This window comes from Bos indicus x Bos taurus, chromosome 10 (assembly GCF_003369695.1).
Source record: "Bos indicus x Bos taurus breed Angus x Brahman F1 hybrid chromosome 10, Bos_hybrid_MaternalHap_v2.0, whole genome shotgun sequence".
Classification (NCBI taxonomy): Eukaryota; Metazoa; Chordata; class Mammalia; order Artiodactyla; family Bovidae; genus Bos; species Bos indicus x Bos taurus.
In genome coordinates, this window is record NC_040085.1 from 74722936 (window position 1) to 74743108 (window position 20173).

At 42.0% G+C, this 20173-nt stretch overlaps 1 protein-coding gene across 2 annotated transcripts in view; it reads right to left on the reverse strand.

The window, feature by feature from the left end:
• DCAF5 (DDB1 and CUL4 associated factor 5) overlaps positions 1–20173 on the reverse strand; it is a 93457-nt gene that overhangs the window by 72631 nt on the left and 653 nt on the right. The gene's annotated exons all lie outside the window — the stretch shown is intronic.

Genomic DNA, 20173 nt, shown 5'->3' on the forward strand with positions numbered 1-20173 from the left:
TGCTGCTAAGTTGCTTCAGTCGTGTCCGACTCTGTGTGACCCCAGAGACGGCAGCCCACCAGGCTCCCCCATCCCTGGGATTCTCCAGGCAAGAACACTGGAGTGGGTTGCCATTTCCTTCTCCAATGCATGCAAGTGTAAAGTGAAAGTGAGGTCTCTCAGTCGTGTCCGACTCTTAGCGACCCCATGGACTGCAGCCCACCAGGCTCCTCCATCCATGGGATTTTCCAGGCAAGAGTCCTGGAGTGGGGTGCCATCGCCTTCTCCATCAGACAGGTTACCTCTCTAAATTGTATCCTCTCATCTGCAAAACTGAGAAAATAAGGACCTATTGTCTATAGTGTTATTGGACTTCCCTGGTGGTTCAGATTATGAAGAATCTGCCTGCAATGTGCTTGATCCCTGGGTCAGGAAGATCCTCTGGAGAAGGGAATGGCAACCCATTCCAGTATTCTTGCCTGGCAAATTCCATGGACAGAGGAGCCTGGCGGGCTATAGTCCATGGAATCGCAAAGAGCTGGACATGACTGAAGCACAAACACATGTTAGGATTAATGATAGATCTGTGTGAAAGGCTTAACCCACTGCCTGATAAATAACACAGGTAGATAAATGTTAGCTAATGTGTTAGCTAATTATTATGCTATTTGAACTAAAACAATAGCTAACATCAGTTAAACCTACTCTGGGTGAGGGACTATCCTAAGGGTTTTACATGTAGTGGATCTTCTAATCCTCTTAATAACCCTATGAATCAGGTATTATCCAGATGAAACTACAGAAAAACTAAGTAACCTGAAGGCACACAGCAACCAAAAATGTGAGCTGGGATCTGAATCCAGGTAATCTGTCTCCAGAGATGGTGCTCCTTACCACTATACAATCCAGCCTCTCAAGTACACAGAGGCTAGTCAGCAAAGCAAACGAGTGAAACTTGCCAGATTAAACAGCAAAGGAGAGATTACACAACTTTGTTTAAAAGAAAGCCACTACTAGGCCAGAGGAGTACAGGCTTAAGTCATATCTCCCAATGGTTTAAGAGAAGACAGCACCTTGATTTTTGCAGGCTGAGTGCAGGCTTCAGTGCAGGCTGCATGCAATTAGCCAATGGAGAGGTTAAAACTGGGTGATTTGTCCAAGGTCACAAAACTGGGGTCGAATGGCAGTTCCCAAATTAGGGAACTCTTTCAAGAGAAGACTCTACACATGGACATCACCAGATAGTCAATATCGAAATCAGACTGATTATATTTTTTGGAGCCAAAGATGGAGAAGCTCTATACAGTCAGTAAAAACAAGAGAGGAAGCTGACTGTGTCTCAGATCATGAACTCCTTATTGCCAAATTCAGTCTTAAATTGAAAAAGTAGGGAAAACCACTAGACCATTCAGGTATGACCTAAATCAAATCCCTTAAGATTATACAGTAGAAGTGACAAATAGATTCAAGGGATTGTATCAGATAGAGTGCCTGAAGAACTATGGATGAAGGTTGGTGACACTGTACAGAAGACAGGGATCAAGACCATCCCCAAGAAAAAGAAATGCAAAAAGCCAAACTGGCTGTCTGAGGAGGCCTTACAAATAGCTGTGAAAAGAAGACAAGGGAAAAGCAGAGAAAAAAAGGAAAGGTATACTCATTTGAATGCAGAGTTTCAAAGAATAGCAACAAGAGGTAAGAAAGTCTTCCTCAGTGATCAGTGCAAAGAAATAGAGGAAAACAATAGAATAGGAAAGATGAGAGATCTCTTCAAGAAGATGAGAGCTACAGAGAGAACATTTCATGCAAAGATGGGCACAATAAAGGACAGAAATGGTATGGACCTAACAGAAGCAGAAGATATTAAGAAGAGGTAGCAAGAATACACAGAAGAACTATACAAAAAAGATCTTCACGACCCAGATGATCATGATGGTATGATCACTGACCTAGAGCAAGACATCCTGGAATGTGAAGTCAAGTGGGCCTTAGGAAGCATCACTACAAACAAAGCTAGTGGAGGTGATGGAATTTCAGCTGAGCTATTTCAAATCCTAAAAGATGATGCTGTGAAAGTACTGATATGCCAGAAAATTTGGAAAACTCAGTAGTGGCCACAGGACTAGAAAAGGTCAGTTTTCATTTCAATCCCAAAGAAAGGAAATGCCAAAGAATGCTCAAACTACTGCACAATTGCACTCATCTCACACACTACTAAAGTAATGCTCAAAATTCTCCAAGCCAGGCTTCAACAGTATGTGAACCGTGAACTTCCTGATGTTCAAGCTGGTTTCAGAAAAGGCAGAGGAACCCGAGATTAAATTGCCAACATCCGCTGGATCATGGAAAAAGCAAGAGAGTTCGAGAAAAACATCTATTTCTGCTTTATTGACTATGCCAAAGCCTTTGACTGTGTGGATCACAATAAACTGTGGAAAATTCTGAAAGAGATGGGAACACCAGACCACCTGACCTGCCTCTTGAGAAATCTGTATGCAGGTCAGGAAGCAACAGTTAGAACTGGACATGGAACAACAGACTGGTTCCAAATAGGAAAAGGAGTTCGTTAAGGCTGTATATTGTCACCCTGTTTATTTAACTTATATGCAGAGTACATCATGAGAAACACTGGGCTGGAAGAAGCACAAGCTGGAATCCAGATTGCCAGGAGAAATATCAATCACCTCAGATATGCAGATGACACCACCCTTATGGCAGAAAGTGAAGAGGAACTCAAAAGCCTCTTGATGAAAGTGAAAGTGGAGAGTGAAAAAGTTGGCTTAAAGCTCAACATTCAGAAAACGAAGATCATGGCATCCGGTCCCATCACTTCATAGGAAATAGATGAGGAAACAGTGGAAACAGTGTCAGACTTTATTTTTCTGGGCTCCAAAATCACTGCAGATGGTGACTGCAGCCATGAAAATAAAAGACGCTTACTCCTTGGAAGGAAAGTTATGACCAACCTAGATAGCATATTCAAAAGCAGAGACATTACTTTGCCAACAAAGGTCTGTCTAGTCAAGGCTATGGTTTTTCCTGTGGTCACGTATGGATTTGAGAGTTGGACTGTGAAGAAGGCTGAGCGCCGAAGAATTGATGCTTTTGAACTGTGGTGTTGGAGGAGACTCTTGAGAGTCCCTTGGACTGCAAGGAGATCCAACCAGTCCATTCTGAAGGAGATCAGCCCTGGGATTTCTTTGGAAGGAATGATGCTAAAGCTGAAACTCCAGTACTTTGGCCACCTCATGCAAAGAGTTGACTCATTGGAAAAGACTCTGATGCTGGGAGGGATTGGGGGCAGGAGGAGAAGGGGATGACAGAGGATGAGATGGCTAGATGGCATCACTGACTCGATGGACGTGAGCCTTGGTGAACTCCGGGAGTTGGTGATGGACAGGGAGGCCTGGCGTGCTGGGATTCACAGGGTTGCAAAGAGTCGAACACAACTTAGCGACTGATCTAATCTGAAAATCACTGCAGATGGTAACTGCAGCTATGATATTAAAAGACGTTTACTCCTTGGAAGGGAAGTTATGACCAACCTAGACAGCATATTCAAAAGCAGAGACAATACTTTGCCAACAAAGTCCATCTAGTCAAAGCTATGGTTTTTCCAGTAGTCATGTATGGATGTGAGAATTGGACTATAAAGAAAGCTGAGTGCCGAAGAACTGATGCTTTTGAACTGTGGTGTTGGAGAAGACTCTTGAGAGTCCCTTGGACTGCAAGGAGATCCAACCAGTCCATCCTAAAGGAAATCAGTTCTGAATATTCATTGGAAGGACTGATGCTGAAGCTGAAACCCCAATACTTTGGCCACCAGATGTTAAGAACTGACTCACTGGATCACTGGAAAAGACCCTGATGCTGGGAAAGATTGAAGGTGGGAGGAGAAGGGGATGACAGAGGATGAGATGGTTGAATGGCATCACCGACTCAATGGACATGAGTTTGAGTAAACTCCGGGAGTTTACTCAGGGTTTACTCAATTTACAGGGAGGCCTGGAGTGCTGCAGTCCATGGGGTCGCAAAGAGTCAGACATGATTGAGCGACTGAACTAAATTGAACTGAACTGAAATTAGGGAGAAAAAAATCAAATGGTAAGTGCAGGCAGGGGTGGAGAGAGAAGGTGGTATCACATGAATTTGACTCTTCACTACAAAGAAGTAGCCACAGGAGTAATACTTCTGCTATTACTCTGCTCTTATCTAGTATCTTTATCCTGAAAATAATTCCACTCATCTACCGATTATCTCATTTTTCCACATATCCGATTAAGTAAGTAAGGTAGAAAAATTATCCCCATTTTAAGGATGTGAAGAGTAAGGCAATGGTTTGCCTCAATGAAGGAAGCCTCGACTCCTAGTTTGAAACACTTTACACTAAGGGAGAAGCAGAAATTAAAGTCGCAGCAACACCCTAAAGAGACAACTAGAACACTGGGAAATAAAATGGTTTCTCTAAAATCAGATCACTAACAGCAGTGGAGTTTAATAGAATTAGGGTCTTTAAATCCTAAGCCAGCACATCAATCCCTAGAAAATGTCTCTACTTCCTAAACAGAAATAGAGGGGAAAAAATCCATATCAGAATCACAGAAGAGAGTCCGAAGACACCTAACAGATCATCTTCTCCAATTTCCCCATTCTGCCAACGAAGAAACTAAGGCACAAAGAGGCAAACTCCCCCGTCCCAAAATACACACCACCAGTCAGAGGCAAAGTGGGATTCAAATCCAAGATGACTGAGTCCAAAGCCCCTGTTTCTCCTAAAGTGTAGTAAGCAGAGGCCACTGGATGATTTCAGACAGTAGAGAAATGACTTTAATAATTATGTATTTTAACGTGTGTTAGGGGGAAAAAACTTAGCATATTAAACCCATGATTTCACAGACATTATAGTAATATAAAGTTTCCTTTCAAATACTGTTTTAAGGAGTCAATTTAGAAAAAATGCTAAATAGCAAGGTGATATATGAAAAAAAAAATGAAGAGAAAACATAAAACAGCAGAGGTGGCCTAATTTCAATTTAATTTTTTTAAATATACACATATAAAGACTAAATAAAGTATGTCCCATATGTCCAAAATGGTCATCCTGAGTAGGTGTGATCTTTCTTTAAATATCTATTTTCCAATTTTCCCATAATTAATATATGACATTTAAAAAACATGAATAAGTGGGAAGTCTGTCTTATAAGTGCCATAATCTGATAAATTGTATGACTCAACAGGAAATTCTCAATAGTAAAGTATGGGAGTAGTGAAATGTCAAAGGGCAAAAGCTCCTCAAATAGAGCTGTTGAGTGCTCAGTCGCTCAGCTGTGTCTGATTCTTTGTGACCCCATGAACTGTAGCCCGCCAGTGGAATTTTCCAAGCAAAAATACTGGAGTGGGTTGCCATTTCCTACTTCAGGGACTCTTCCCTACCCAAGGACGGAACCTGGGTATCCTGTGTCTCCCACATTGGTAGGAGGATTCTTTACCACTACAGTCACCTGGGAAGCCCCAAATAGAGCTAGGGCAACACTAAAAACAGATTCTCTGGGCCTCAACAACGGTAAGAATTTACAGGGAATTTATGAGAGTGGACGATACATTCATTTTGAGGTATTCCCAGACCACAGACTGTCCTCATGTCCTGTCTCATTTCTGCCATAGAGAACTAACCTGGACAATATGCTTTCCCGATTAAAGCATAGATGGTCTTCATTCATTCTGCGAAGTTTCTTATTTTTACTTTTTTCTGTGTTTAAGAAAACTGCCTGCCTAACTTTTGCAGAAGCAAGGAACAACACAATAAAGTTTTCTTTTACCCTTCATAGGCAATTTCTAACAATTAAACCAATGTAGGCACCAATGCTTAGTCCCTCCAGGAAGGTAAACAGAGAGGTCAACTCTAAGACTAAATCAAGTTGACGGTGGTTGCCAAACATGTCAGTTTCAGTTGTTTCTTGCCGTATGTCTAAGGCAAAACATGCTGCAGCCACCTATGGCAGGAAGCCATAAAATATTAGTATTTGGTCATCAAACATAGTTAAGAAATCTACAAAAAAAAAAAAAAACAAACCAAAACCCACCAAAACTATCCTCAGAGACTCCAATTAGTTACCTGGCTTTAAGGAGTAATACCAAATACACAACCAGAATTTAGATACAAGACTTTAATGGAAATTTAGAATGAGGAAAGTTGTATAACAAGATTTTGACAGGTATCTGGATTTGCAAAAAATTCCTCCTCCTGAGTAACGTTCTTGGAAGACTTTTTAAAATAAGGAAGTATAGGCAGGCTAAGAATTAAAACTAGAGAGTCAACCAGATTGACAGTCTGCCTCCACCCTGGAAAATCTCTACTACTCATCTGCAAAATAATGAGGCATCATCAACTTAATAAAACAATCCCTTTCAGAGACAATAAAACTGCAGAGAGAATGTACTGGTGGAGTAAGCCACTTTGAGGAAGTCCTTTATAAATGCAGAACCTATGTTCCCTGCTGAGGGACCACGTCAGAAGACCCAGATTTTAATCTTGCTTGCACTGCTTTCTAGTTGTGAGCTACTGGGCTAATCATTTTACCTCTTTACTCCTTTATGTTCTTACATGTAAAATTAAAGGGGTTCAGTTAGATGATCATTAGTTCTTTTCAGCAATAAAACTGCATGATTCCACAGGGGCAGAACATCAGCAGCCTAAGATCACAAGACGGGTGAAATCAGGCCTTTAACCCAGGTCTCTTAAACCTCTTCAATGACACTCTACAGCCAACTGCCCACATACCTGAAAAACTACAATATCTGAAAACTCTTCACAGGGCCAACCTATACACTTGAAAGTCAACTTTCATTCCAAATGTACCTGGTGCTAGACAGATAATCCACAAAACTAAGCCTTTAGCATGGTTTCAATATCTATATCACATCACTTTGGGTTAAAAACACCTCAGGAAAAAAATTCCAACTCAGTGGAGAATCATTCATCAAAATGCCTTTCCTCAAAATCAACTCTGCAAAAAAACCAAGCCACAGGGAGAGTTTTTTAAAAAAGAAAGGAAGGGGACTTCCCTGGTTGTCCAGAGATTAAGAATCCACCTTCCAATGCAGGGGACACAGGTTCGATCTCTGGTAGGGGAACTAAGATCCCACAGGCTGCAGGGCAACTAAGCTTGAGCACCACAACTGGAGAGAGGCCCGCACACTGCAAATCCTAAGCCCGTGTGCTCTGGAGCCTGCAAGCTGCAAACAGGGAAGCCTGAAGCCGCTGCAATGAAGACCCAGCACAGCCAAATATTAAAGAAAAATAAATAAATAAAAAGAAAGAAAAAAGAATGTACAAGTGAATAGCAGGACAAGAACTATAAGAGGAAGTACATGGAAAGGTAGAGGTAACTTAGCCTCTAGAGCTAGCATTTTCTTAATGGTTTTAACATGTTTTTTGGCGGGGAGCGGGGTGGTTTCTAGGACAAGGAGAAAAATGACTAACCACCCTCTTTGCCTCTCAAACTTATACCTTCAAAGTGGCAGCTGAAAGACGTGACATGGGGAGAATGGAGGCTTGGAGGCTTTTCTAGCAGAGGCATTCAACAGTGAATAGGAGGAGTGAAGAGACTAAGGCTTTGGTTCTACCAGAGCTCCAGACAGCTCTTATGATCATGAGTAGGTGGCCCTAGACTTATCATCCAAACCAGGACCTTTTTAGGAATGAAAGAGCACTCATCATTGTATTAGGGCTATGGGGAAACTGGGTCCCAAGTAAATCAGATATATGGTCATCTTAGGTGTTAAGTGCCCCAGCAAAGGCAGGGGTGCTTCCCCAGTGGCTCAGCGGTAAAGAATTCACCTGCAACGCAGGAGACGCGAGTTCAATCCCTGGGTCGGGAAGATCCCCTGGAGGAGGAAATGGCAACCCACTCCTGTATTCTTACCTGGAAAATCCCATGAACAGAGGAGCCTGGAGGGCTACAGTCCATGAAGTTGCAAAACAGTCAGGCATGACTTAGCAACTAAACAACAACAAAGCAAAGGCAGGGGATCTACAGAGTTAGCTGATCGACCATATGACGAAACCTTACCTCACCTTATCAACCACAGGAGCCCCAGCAGAGGCAACAGGGAAGATGGAAATCAGCCTTTCAGCTAATACCATCTCTGCTCCTTGGGTAGAATATAAACTTGTCAGTTACCTCTGGTGCCATTTTCTCAGTGATTCCTACGCGTCACAGCCCTCTAGAATAAACTCCTTTATGACTGGTCCTAACAGGAAAACAGTACTCAAAGCACACAGACCTGCTCTCCAATGGATATCAACTCTGTATCCCAAGAGGTACATGACAGAATCTCGGGTATCTAACACTGCAAAGTGCAAGGAGTGAGCAAGGTGACAAAGAAGTGTGAACATGAAGGCATGGGAAGAGCAGGTATCTGAAGTGACAAACCGCTGTTGTCAATTCTTCCCCTTAATCCCTGACCTATAAAAACTGACGTAAGGGCAAGTGGAATCCAAGATCAGAATCTGAAGAGTAATCCTCCTTTTTCACCCAGTCAGTGAGTAACTCCGGAAGGAACCAGAACACCTTCTTTTTTACAGAAACAGAGTGACACTGCTGGTGACAGGAGTTAACCTGACCTGCAAGAGCACTATGCTCCTTGTTAGTGTTAAAAGTGCCTCCAAACGACTTATGGGCAGATCTCCCACGTTGCATTGTTTAAACCTTCTTCCAAAAAGCAGTTTATTCTGAAGCACATTATTTATCTCTACCCCAGGCATAGATATTTTCTCCCCATGTATAATTATAAGGAAATACACTTATTTCTGTCGGCTGGAATTCAGCCAAACATACTCAAGCAGCATACTTTCAGCAGAAATCAAACTCAAATCACAGGCTCAGTGAATACATATATATTGTTTGTACTTCTAGTGAGGTAAATGGGGAATAGGAACTAACTTGGTAACCAGAGTATGTATAGCCACTCCTATTCAGACTAAAGCAGGTGAGTTTAACCCAGTATGAAGTTAGTCACATGGTTTATAGAAGCAAGCATGAAACATGCAGTGTTAGGGAAGAAGACTTTAGAAGACTCCCAAAACCAAAATCCAGGTGAAGTAAGTTTTAGTCCTGAGAGAGATCTTGAGAGGTGAGAACTGAAGCTGTGATCAGAACTGTGCCTATTATTGGCTCCAAGCCCATGATCCATCCCCTCAACCCCACCAACCCCTTCCTGTTTTCACATAAAGGGGAAAAAAACCATTTAGCACACCAGAGTGATAGCATAGGGAGATGAGAATATAGGGGAAAGGTCAAATCCTTTTAAAATGTATGTAACATTCTAAAAATTTCAGAGCAGTTAGCAGCATGTCTCAGAACTCATGCAGACCCAGGCTGGAAATCCAGCTTCACCACAAACTACAGGTTTCACAAGTTACTTAACTTCTCTAAGCTTCAATTTATTGTCAAACATTTTTTTCTTTATTCCTGTTTTTGATAGCACTACAATGGGATCTTAGTTCTCCGTCCAGGGATGGAACCCGCACCTCTGCAGTCGAAGTGCAGTCTTACACTGGACTACCAGATAAGTCACTGTTAAACATTTATTTTTATAAACAGTAATATCTCAAACACCAGATGACCCATTCCTACTTAATGTGGTACACGCTGGGGAGCACTATAGATTTTTGAGAGATCAGCAGGAGATATAAGATAATGAGTTAAATTTTAGGGAGCTTATATTATGTTGGCAGTGGTGAGTAACAAGTATTAAAGCTGAAAAGAACAAAAATTTGGAAAGCAGCTATTGGAATCAAATTTTCTACAAAGATTAAGGTAATATATAAGGTAGTAAAAAACTCTTATTTCATTCCTAGAATTCTATTTCATTTTCTTTTAACGAGAGACAATGAATTCCAGTATCCATTTTTCCACTAATGCCCTGAGTGAGTGAATGAGTGTTAGTCGCTCAGTCACTCTGACTCTGTGGGACCCTATGGACTGCAGCCCACCAGGCTCCTCTAACCATGGAATTCTCTAGGCAAGAATACTGTATTGGGTAGCCATTCCCTTCTCCAGGGCATCTTCTCGATAACCCTGGTTTCTCACATTGCAGGCAAATTCTTTACCATCTGAGCCACCAGGGCAGCCCACTAACGCCCTACCTGTTCTCATTACAGAATCCTCAGCAGTCATTTATCAGTGTCTTCTTTTGATTCTTTAGCACTTAGTTATGACAATTAATACAAAACCTTCAAATCCCCTATCTTTCTAGATCATAAGTAACACTGGCTATTCTGCAAGTGGTAAATAAGACATACAAAGTGCTTAGCAGAGGGCCTGGCATTTCCACACACTATCTGCTAAATAAATGTTTTAAAAAGTAACTCAGAGGTATTATTGAGATTAAGGAGGCAGACATAGTGTGTTCTCAGTAAATATTTTAAATGAATAAACATAACATACCTATTTGAAATAAGTTATTTAATCAAAACATAGCAATACAATTTATCATCTAAGAAGAGCAACTAGAGTTGGACATGTGCTCAGAAATTGCTAACATTCAGCTTTGAACTGTTTCGAAGAGCTCCAGAAAAGGTCTCCTGCCTGATAAGCAGGGGCAGAAAACTATTAAAAGGTAACCTACAAGCAGCACTTGCCTAGGAGCAATGAGTCCTACTTAGTCCTCACTGCCAAAGACTAACCAAGCACTCTGGGCAAGTCACCTTTCTACTTCTCCACTCCTTCTTCCATAAAATGAAGATCTTTCCATCTCTCTGATTCCATGAGAAAGAAGGAAGAAACCAAATAGGTTTTCTAAAGTAGTATTTCCCAGTCAGTCAAGATCAACTTTTGATTTTTGCCGTATCTACATAACACAGCCACTGTCATTTTTCTTTAAAAGAACTTTAAAAAATTTAGCCTCACCTTAAGCAATAAATCCATGAAAGCTATTTTATACATGTTAGTTAACTTTTCTAATCTGTATAAAATAAATGTACTATTAAAATGTAAATATTCATTCAAAGATCCCTTAAAATCAGCTTGTATACCCACACTTTGGCAAATGGTAACCTAACTAATGTAGGTTATTCATAACTTAAAAGCAAAAAATTTAAAGAACACAAATTAAGTAAAAAATAAAAGTAATTTCATGTTTCCACAATAATCTAAGCATTCAGTCAGTTCAGTTCAGTCGCTCAGTCGTGTCCATCTCTTTGCAACCCCATGAATCGTAGCACGCCAGGCCTCCCAGTCTATTACCAACTCCCGGAGTTCACCCAGACCCACGTCCATCGAGTCAGTGATGCCATCTAGCCATCTCATCCTTTGTCGTCCCCTTCTCCTCCTGCCCCCAATCCCTCCCAGCATCAGAGTCTTTTCTAATGAGTCAACTCTTCGCATGAGGTGGCCAAAGTACTGGAGTTTCAGCTTCAGCATCATTCCTTCCAAAGAAATCCCAGGGCTGATCTCCTTCAGAATGGACTGGTTGGATCTCCTTGCAGTCCAAGGGACTCTCAAGAGTCTTCTCCAACACCACAGTTCAAAAGCATCAATTCTTCGGCCCTCAGCCTTCTTCACAGTCCAACTCTCAAATCCATACGTGACCACAGGAAAAACCATAGCCTTGACTAGACGAACCTTTGTTGGCAAAGTAATGTCTCTGCTTTTGAATATGCTATCTAGGTTGGTCATAACTTTCCTTCCAAGGAGTAAGCGTCTTTTAATTTCATGGCTGCAGTCACCATCTGCAGTGATTTTGGAGCCCCCCAAAATAAAGTCTGACACTGTTTCCACTGTTTCCCCATCTATTTCCCATGAAGTGGTGGGACCGGATGCCATGATCTTCGTTTTCTGAATGTTGAGCTTTAAACCAACTTTTTCACTCTCCTCTTTCACTTTCATCAAGAGGCTTTTGAGTTCCTCTTCACTTTCTGCCATAAGGGTGGTGTCATCTGCATATCTGAGGTGATTGATATTTCTCCTGGCAATCTTGATTCCAGCTTGTGTTTCTTCCAGTCCAGCGTTTCTCACGATGTACTCTGCATATAAATTAAATAAGCAGGGTGACAATATACAGCCTTGATGTACTCCTTTTCCTATTTGGAACCAGTCTATTGTTCCGTGTCCAGTTCTAACTGTTGCTTCCTGACCTGCATAGAAGTTTCTCAAGAGGCAGGTCAGGTAGTCTGGTATTCCCATCTCTTTCAGAATTTTCCACAGTTTATTGTGATCCACACAGTCAAAGGCTTTGGCATAGTCAATAAAGCAGAAATAGATGTTTTTCTGGAACTCTCTTGCTTTTTCCATGATCCGGCGGATGTTGGCAATTTGATCTCTGGTTCCTCTGCCTTTTCTAAAACCAGCTTGAACATCAGGAAGTTCACAGTTCACGTATTGCTGAAGCCTGGCCTGGAGTGATCTTAACAAATCAATATTCAGTTCTTAAACTAGAAGAGATAATAGTTTTAATATAATGTGGGTCATCAAGAATTGAAAATAAAATTGATTCCTTCCTAACCTACATAATCTTCATTTGAATTAGGATTTTGGTTCCTTTAACCTTAAAAGGCTATAATTTCACCCTTGAGTATTTAAATTCAGACTAAAACAGTAAGAAAAGCAATTACTTCTTTCTTGAAACCATGAAAAAGAAAACAAAAAGATCAAAATTAAACACTGTTTATAAGCAATGAAAGTGCTCTTCACCTTGCTCAATGCATGAGAAAACAAATGAACCCACTTAACTCAGAATTCAGAAAGCAGCACTCCTGGGTCTCAAGTTTTACTGGTCAATAAAGTGTCCTTGATCTAAATGATTCCAACTACTTCACATCCAAATCTACCAGTAATCAAGTGAATGAGCACACACTTGTACCTGGCTGACACCTCTCTTCAGTGTGGGGCCAGGATACACAACTGAGGGCCACGGCTCTTCAGAACTCTTAGGGATCAAAAACTGTACTAAATTCAGTGATGATCCTCTGAACAATAATGAACATAAAGACAATTTTTTGATGTACTTATAATGTCTAATGAGACTGGTGGCCATCAATTAAAACTCACTAGGTTATTTTAAAGCAAAAGTGACACACCCAGCCATAATTTTAAATTTGCCAGTCTTTGATAGAGAGCAATTAGTTGACTGAAAAACGAGTGGGAAAAATAATATGTGTCTATAAATATCTGTGATACCATATCCTTGTGACATGATCTCTAAAATTTATCATAGCAGTGTCCTCCAAGGCCATTTCTATAAGCCATCTTTTTTTCCTACTCAGGCTAACAGAGAAGGGGATTTTTGCTATATTAAACACTAAAAACCAGAGAAAAATCAAATATCTATTAAAGTATCATAAAGCAGAAGAGAAAATTTTTAAAGGACCATGCACTGTTACAACTGAGAAGTAAAGGTTCCGCAAATGAAAGCTTAAAAGTATGATTTACACCTGATTCATCATCTCTGCACTTCCCATAGCTCCTGTCTTATAAATAGTATGTGCTCAAAAACTATTTGTTGAACTAACAGACCAAAGAATAAAATTTAACACCTTCACAGCAATGAATTATTAGTAAATAGAAAAGCCCAGAAGAAAATCCAAGAATTGATTCTCCTAATCACCATGTCAAAATGTATGTAACTACAAAAGCTTCTGTCAGAAAGCTGGCCATATTTCTCCTGATTAACTAACCCCTGGACCAAGATATTCATTCTAATTAAACATGTGAGAAGTTTATTAATAAAGTCAGAATTCATTTAACTGGCTAAAGCCAAACACTTTACCTACAGGTAATATGTTCTTACAAGAGTTAATTTACAGAAAACTGATTCCATAAAATGAAATATAGGGACTTCGTCAGTAGTCCAGTGGTTAGACTGCGTGCTTCCACTGCAGGGACCGTGGGTTTAATCCCTGGTCAGGGAAGATCTAAGATTCCTCATACCTCAAGGTGAAGACAAAAAAATTAATTTAATTAAAAATAAATAAATAAAGCTTAATTACATAAACTTAGTGGCCCAACCCACCCCCCACCCCCGCAAAAGAAATACAGCTGGTGACTGGGCAACAGGAAATGATCATCAGTTAACAGGTTCCAATTAAGCATATAGTTATTATCACAGCTATTATTTGATGCTTAAAATTATGCTGTGCCAATAGTATGGGGTTAAGCTTATTCATAAAGCGTTTCTAATAGTTCCCCTCACTGAGATCATTCTTAATTTTTCACACTGTTCTGTGCCATCTGCAATAAATGTTAGATGTTGAGGTGTCACTCTCTTAAAAGCTTTTTTGTGAGGTTCAAGTTAAACAACAACAGTAACAACAACTGCAGCAGGAGCAGCAACCAGAGCAACAGTATGGTCTAGATCCTTGTTAGAAAAACTTTACAAGTATTATTTCATTCAACACTTATCACAACCCCGTGAGATGTATCACTGTCCTTATTGTATGAACACGGAAACACAAAGGATGAGTGACTTGTCAAAGGTAACCCAGTAAGCAAGCAGTTTAGTTGATTTTCATCCCGAGGCACTCTCAATCCAGAATTTATGCTCTTAACCTCTATGTGTAACTGTGGATACTTATAATGATAAGTGAAGTCGGAGACCCACAGAAAACAGAAATAGGACTAAATAGTGAGTCCAATTATAAATATTATGACCAAGTAATTAAGTGCCTCTCCCCATTCACAGCTCCTACTTAATTAACACTTTGAAATAGTGTAGTTGCTGATGGTATCTGAAAAGGTTCTGAAGGTGCTTTTTCTACATTGGGTCATAAGGGTTAAAAAAGAGATCATAATCTCTCACCATAACTCAAAACTTCTCACTATGGGCTATTAATCTGCTGGTGCTACAAGTTCCAAGGCCTTAAGCATCAATTCAGGGTAAATGATATTACAGCAACTCTTATCCCAAAGAGCTGAATATTTTTGTTTACTGCTAAGTCTGTTTATACAAACCATTTATAAGATACAAGAAAGCAGAGATATATATATACAGAGCTACATTTTTTTTTCTTTTTTTTTGGCTTCCAGGATCTCAATTCCCAACCAAAGACTGACCCTGGCCCTGGCAGTGAAAAATGCCCAGTTGTAACCACTGGACCGCCAGGAATTCCCCCAGAGCTACATTCTGATTGGTCTTACAATCAGATCTCAGGAAGATGTTAATCTTCTTCCCCAGGAGAAAATAAAAAGACTTTGAAGTAAACATATTTCCATTCGAGGGAAAAGGAGAAACGCAAGAGGAGGCAGGGCTTCCCTGGTAGTTCAGCAGTAAAGAATATGCCTGCCAATGCAGGAGACTCAGGTTCAATCTCTGGGTTGGGAAGATTCCCTCGAGTAGGAAATGGCAACCCACTCCAGTATTCTTGCCTGGGAAACCCCATGGACAGAGAAGACTGTCAGGCTACTGTCTAAGGGGTCACAAAGAGTCAGACATGACTTTGCAACTAAACACCAACAAAGAGGAGGCAATGGAGGCAATTTAAAAAATCAGATGCAACCAAAGACTCAAAAGGTAAGCCTAGGCTATGCCCTAAATAAGTGCACTAGCATAACCTCTTTGATGGTGTTAGGATCTCTCATAAGCAGCATTTCAACATACATTTGTTGTTCCTTACCTCTCTCAAAAGAATCAACACCCTTAAATACTCTAAGATGAAACCTGCAAGCATCAAGCATAAGCTGTCCTTTATAGACAGTAATGTTCACTCAAACCTATGCAGTTTGCAAAGTACCTTCACATATAACATTTCACTGAATACACCTTCTTGTTAGGTAATGACAGTAATTTGATAATCCCAGTTTACTGATGAGGAATGATTAGGACTTGCCTATATTCAAACAATTTGAGAATCCCAGTTTACTGATGAGGAATGATTAGGACTTGCCTATATTCAAACAATTTGAGACTAGAAGAGCTTCCAACATCATGTGACACCAAATTCCAGACTTTTTCCATACCATTCTGTGCCTCCTCATTCCACATCAAAAAGTCACAAAACTATCCTGTCTGCCCCATTTGCACGTTCATTACCAGCACTCTTAAGAACAAGAGTCAGCTAATTACGACATGAGTTTTAAGTATAAACGGGAAAGAAAACAAACTCAGCATTTTTTCTGAGAGGCCTGGCACTCTGTTCATTACCCAAACCAAACCTGGCCTAATGTAGTTGTTACAACAGCCCTTCAGGTGGGTGCTGGTATTCCCTGCTCACATCAGGAAAGAAAAGTTTAGCAACTTGACTAAGTGAAAGTGAAGTGAAGTCGCTCAGTTGTGTCTGACTCTTGGGGACCTGTGGACTGTAGCCCACCAAGCTCCTCTGTCCACGGGATTCTCCAGGCAAGAATACTGGAGTGGGTATTCTTGACTAAGGTCACACATTAAACAATGTGTGCTGTGCTGTGCTAAATCGCTTCAGTCATGTCTGACTCTTCGAATCCGTGGATCGTAGCCCACCAGGATCCTCTTGTCCATGGAATTAGCAGTGATTTTAACCATGTGTATGTTATACCACACTGCCTTGTGTGATACCACAGTAACACCCTTTACAGTAACAAACAAAAATATTTTTTAGGTTAAAGTACTTTTGTATTTTAAAACGCCCCCAAACCATCCTCCTACTTATTGATGTCCTACATTCACTTCCCAGCTGAGCACCTTTTCTCCTTCCTGGTTTTCTCTGCTTTACTCTTAATATCTTCTGGACTTACTGTGCCCTGGAAAAGGGGCTAGCTGTTAGAACAAAAAACCAATGACGTGTCCTTAACAAACAGAATTGTTTATAAGGCCACAGGATTCATGCAAATATTTTTGCCCTAGGTCTAAGTTAATTCTAACAAATAGTATGTACCAGGGAATTCCCTGGAAGTCCAGGGGTTAGGACGCTGCGCTTTCACTCCCACAGCCCCAGTTCAATTCCTGGTCAGGGAACTAAGATCCTACAAGCCTCCCAGCATGACCAAACAAAATTTAAAAGAAAAAACAAACAACAAAAAAACCCTACCCAGATAGCGTGTGTCAGTTGAAAGAAATGTGAGCCTGCCTAAACAATTAGAAAATGAAAACAGTGAACAAACTAAGGACAATCTATCATTTTAAAAAAACTGTTCTTCCAGTTTTACTGAAACATAATTGACACACAGCACTGTAAGGTGTACAGTATAATGATTTGGCTTACATATATCAAGAAATGATAATCACAGTAAGTTTACTGAATGGTCCACCAGCTCATATAGATATAAAATTAAAGAAATAGAAAAAAAAATTTTTTGTTATTGGAAGGACTGATGTTGAAGCTGAAACTCCAATACCTTGGCCCCCTGATGCGAAGAGTTGACTCATTTGAAAAGACCCTGATGCAGCGAAAGATTGAGGGCAGGAGAAGGGGAAGACAGAGGCTGAGATGGTTGGATGGCATCACTGACTCAATGGACATGGGTTTGGGTAGACTCTGAGAGTTGGTGATGACAGGGAGGCCTGACGTGCTGTGGTTCACGGAGTCGCAAAGAGTTGGACATGACTGAGTGACTTGAACTGAATTGAAAGATTTACTCTCTTAACTTTCATATATAACATACAATAGTGTTAACAATTGCACTATACATTTCATTACTAGTACCTGTTTATCTTATAACTGGAAGGTTGTACTTTCTGACTGCCTTCACCCAATTCCTTACCCCTTGACCCGACCCCTGCCTCTGGTAACCACAAATCTGATCTTCTTTTCTATGGAACATTATATCATCATAATCATCACATTTGAGGGCTTTAACCAATCCAGACAAGATTTAAGAACTATAACAAAATGCATAGAAGTAATCTCATCTGACCTCTTACCACATTTTGGTGAAACATTAGGGATAGATAGCATAAGCCTCAAAATACCTGGTGCTCTTCCCCTCAGGTGTTAACTGCTAAAGAACAATGATAGATAAAATGTAAATATGATACCTTAAATAGTTTTAAATTTGGGAGGATTACTGAAAGACTTTCTAGAACAAAATTTAATTAGCTTTAACAAGTGAAGGTATATTTATGACTCCCAGAGGGGGTTTCCTTATCTGAAGCAAACAGGAGGACCTTTCTGTTGTATAAGTTATATTCATAATACAAAAATAAACTAATAAGGCTTTTAACCAAAACTCTACCTACCTTCTGGGAACAACTAAGAAAAGCTAACAAAAGCTAACACTACCTGAGCTAAACTGGACGAGCAGGAAAAAGCCTACTACAAGACTCGGAAAGGGATAGGAGTATATAAAAAGCAAATAGGAAGAACTGAGCTAGAGGAAGTGTGAGGGGAAGGAGGAGAAAGAGGCAAAGAAGGCTGGAACCCAGGAAGTACTGATGCAGATGGGCTACTTACGCCTAGAATCAGAAGGTTCACCAGAGCTGCCCTGTGGAAAGGGCCCTGCTCTTCTATAGACTAAAATTAAGATACAGAAAATGAACTGGTCAAGTCTAGAGAAAATGGGGCTCATGTAAGACAAAAGGGAACATACAACACAAGGAAAACCGGTAGAGAGGAGGCAACTTTTTATCGCCTTAAAAAAAAAAGTTCTAATGAACTTTAAATGGATGAATTGTATGGCATGTGAATTATATTTTAATAAATCTGTTATTTTTTAAAAGCGTGTTAAATTGAGCAATGTATGACTGCATTTATCATTTAATCAACATGCTTAATTAGCTCAGTCTGTAATAGCACCTCCCCGTCCCCCCCACCTCAAAATTCCCTCACTCTGTAGGGTACATTTACTTGGGAATATCTCTGTAGGAATAAATCAGTCTAGGAAGGAGACAGAGTATGATGAATACAGAAGTAGCAGTAGGGGAAAAAACTGAGCTCTTGTAACAGCTCTTCCCCTCATTCTTGCCCTGTGGGGGAAGGAAGCTTTTGTTTGGGGTTATGCCTCGAAGTGGAATATCAGATGTCTTCAGGAAATTATCTAGGGCCAAACTCTACCTAGTCAAAGAGAAAACGATACGATGTGGAGAAGTCAAGTCAGTCCTGAAGAAACCCCAGAAGGCTTATCGTGAAAGGATCCCAAGTCTTATCTCTGCTACCCCAAAACTGGACGGCACGCCCCGTGCCACTTCGCGAAGAGTTACTCGCGAAGACGATAGATGCTTTGCCAGGATCCCAGAAGTTTCTGGCGAGCTGCCCACTGACGTAAATTAGAAAACCATTCAGGGACCGGGCTGGGTGAAGCGAAGCGCCACGTCCAGCGCAGGGCTCCCCCTTCCTCCCTCTAGACGTAGGAAAAGGGATAGGGTAGGGAGGGTAGAAGGCGAGCGGGAACGCCAGATCAGCCGTCTTCGCCCTCGTACCCTGGGCCGGGTTTCGGGGAGCCGCCCCCAGCGTACCCCATCCCCACTCGCCCGCCTTGGGCCCACGACCCCCCAGATGAGGGCGGCGGCGAGCGCCCCCAGGGGCCGCAGGCGCACCTCCTCCGGGGCAGCTGTCGCCACCACCCGCCCGGCTCCGGCCTCCCCGGGAGCAATAGGCTATCGATTCAGCTGCCTGTCGCTAGGAGCCCCGGGAGAGCGAGGCCTACATTGCCCGGCCGGAGCCCCGGCCTCGATTTCACCACCTACCCCACACCGGAGGGAGAGCCACGGGAGTGGGGCGGGGGGGAGGCAATCAAGCCCAGGTGGGCGGGAGGAGGAGGCACAGAGACCACCTGCAACGGGCAGGCGCGGGGGGAAGGGGGTGCGGGCTCGCGGCTCCCGCCAACCAGTCTCCCGGGGTCGCCCCCCCCACCCCCCCCCTCACCCCCTGCCCTCACAAGTTGCGCATTCAAGTTCAGGCCGGTGCCCCTTGGCCTTCCAGAGTCCTCGGCACTCCCGAAACCAGAAGAAAAACAAGACACGGAAGAGGCCACCCCCAGGACCCGAGGAGATGGCGCTGGGGCCCCTGAGGGCGCCGAGGGGGGCGGCCCACAGGGACCCGCCCGTCACCTCCCCTCGGCTCACCCGGAGTCGCAGCCCCGACCCTGTCACCGCCCTACCACGGCCCCCCCAAGGCCCCTTCCCAGGACGCCGGCAAGAGGGGAGCGAGCTCCCCCTCCCTTCCCCCCAACCCCGGCCTCAGGCGCGCCTCGGCCTCCTCCCCCTCCAAATCGCCCAAAGGCCCCCCGCACCTTTTAAAGTACACGAAGGCAAAGAGTTTCCCATCAAACTTTGTCAGGCCGTAACC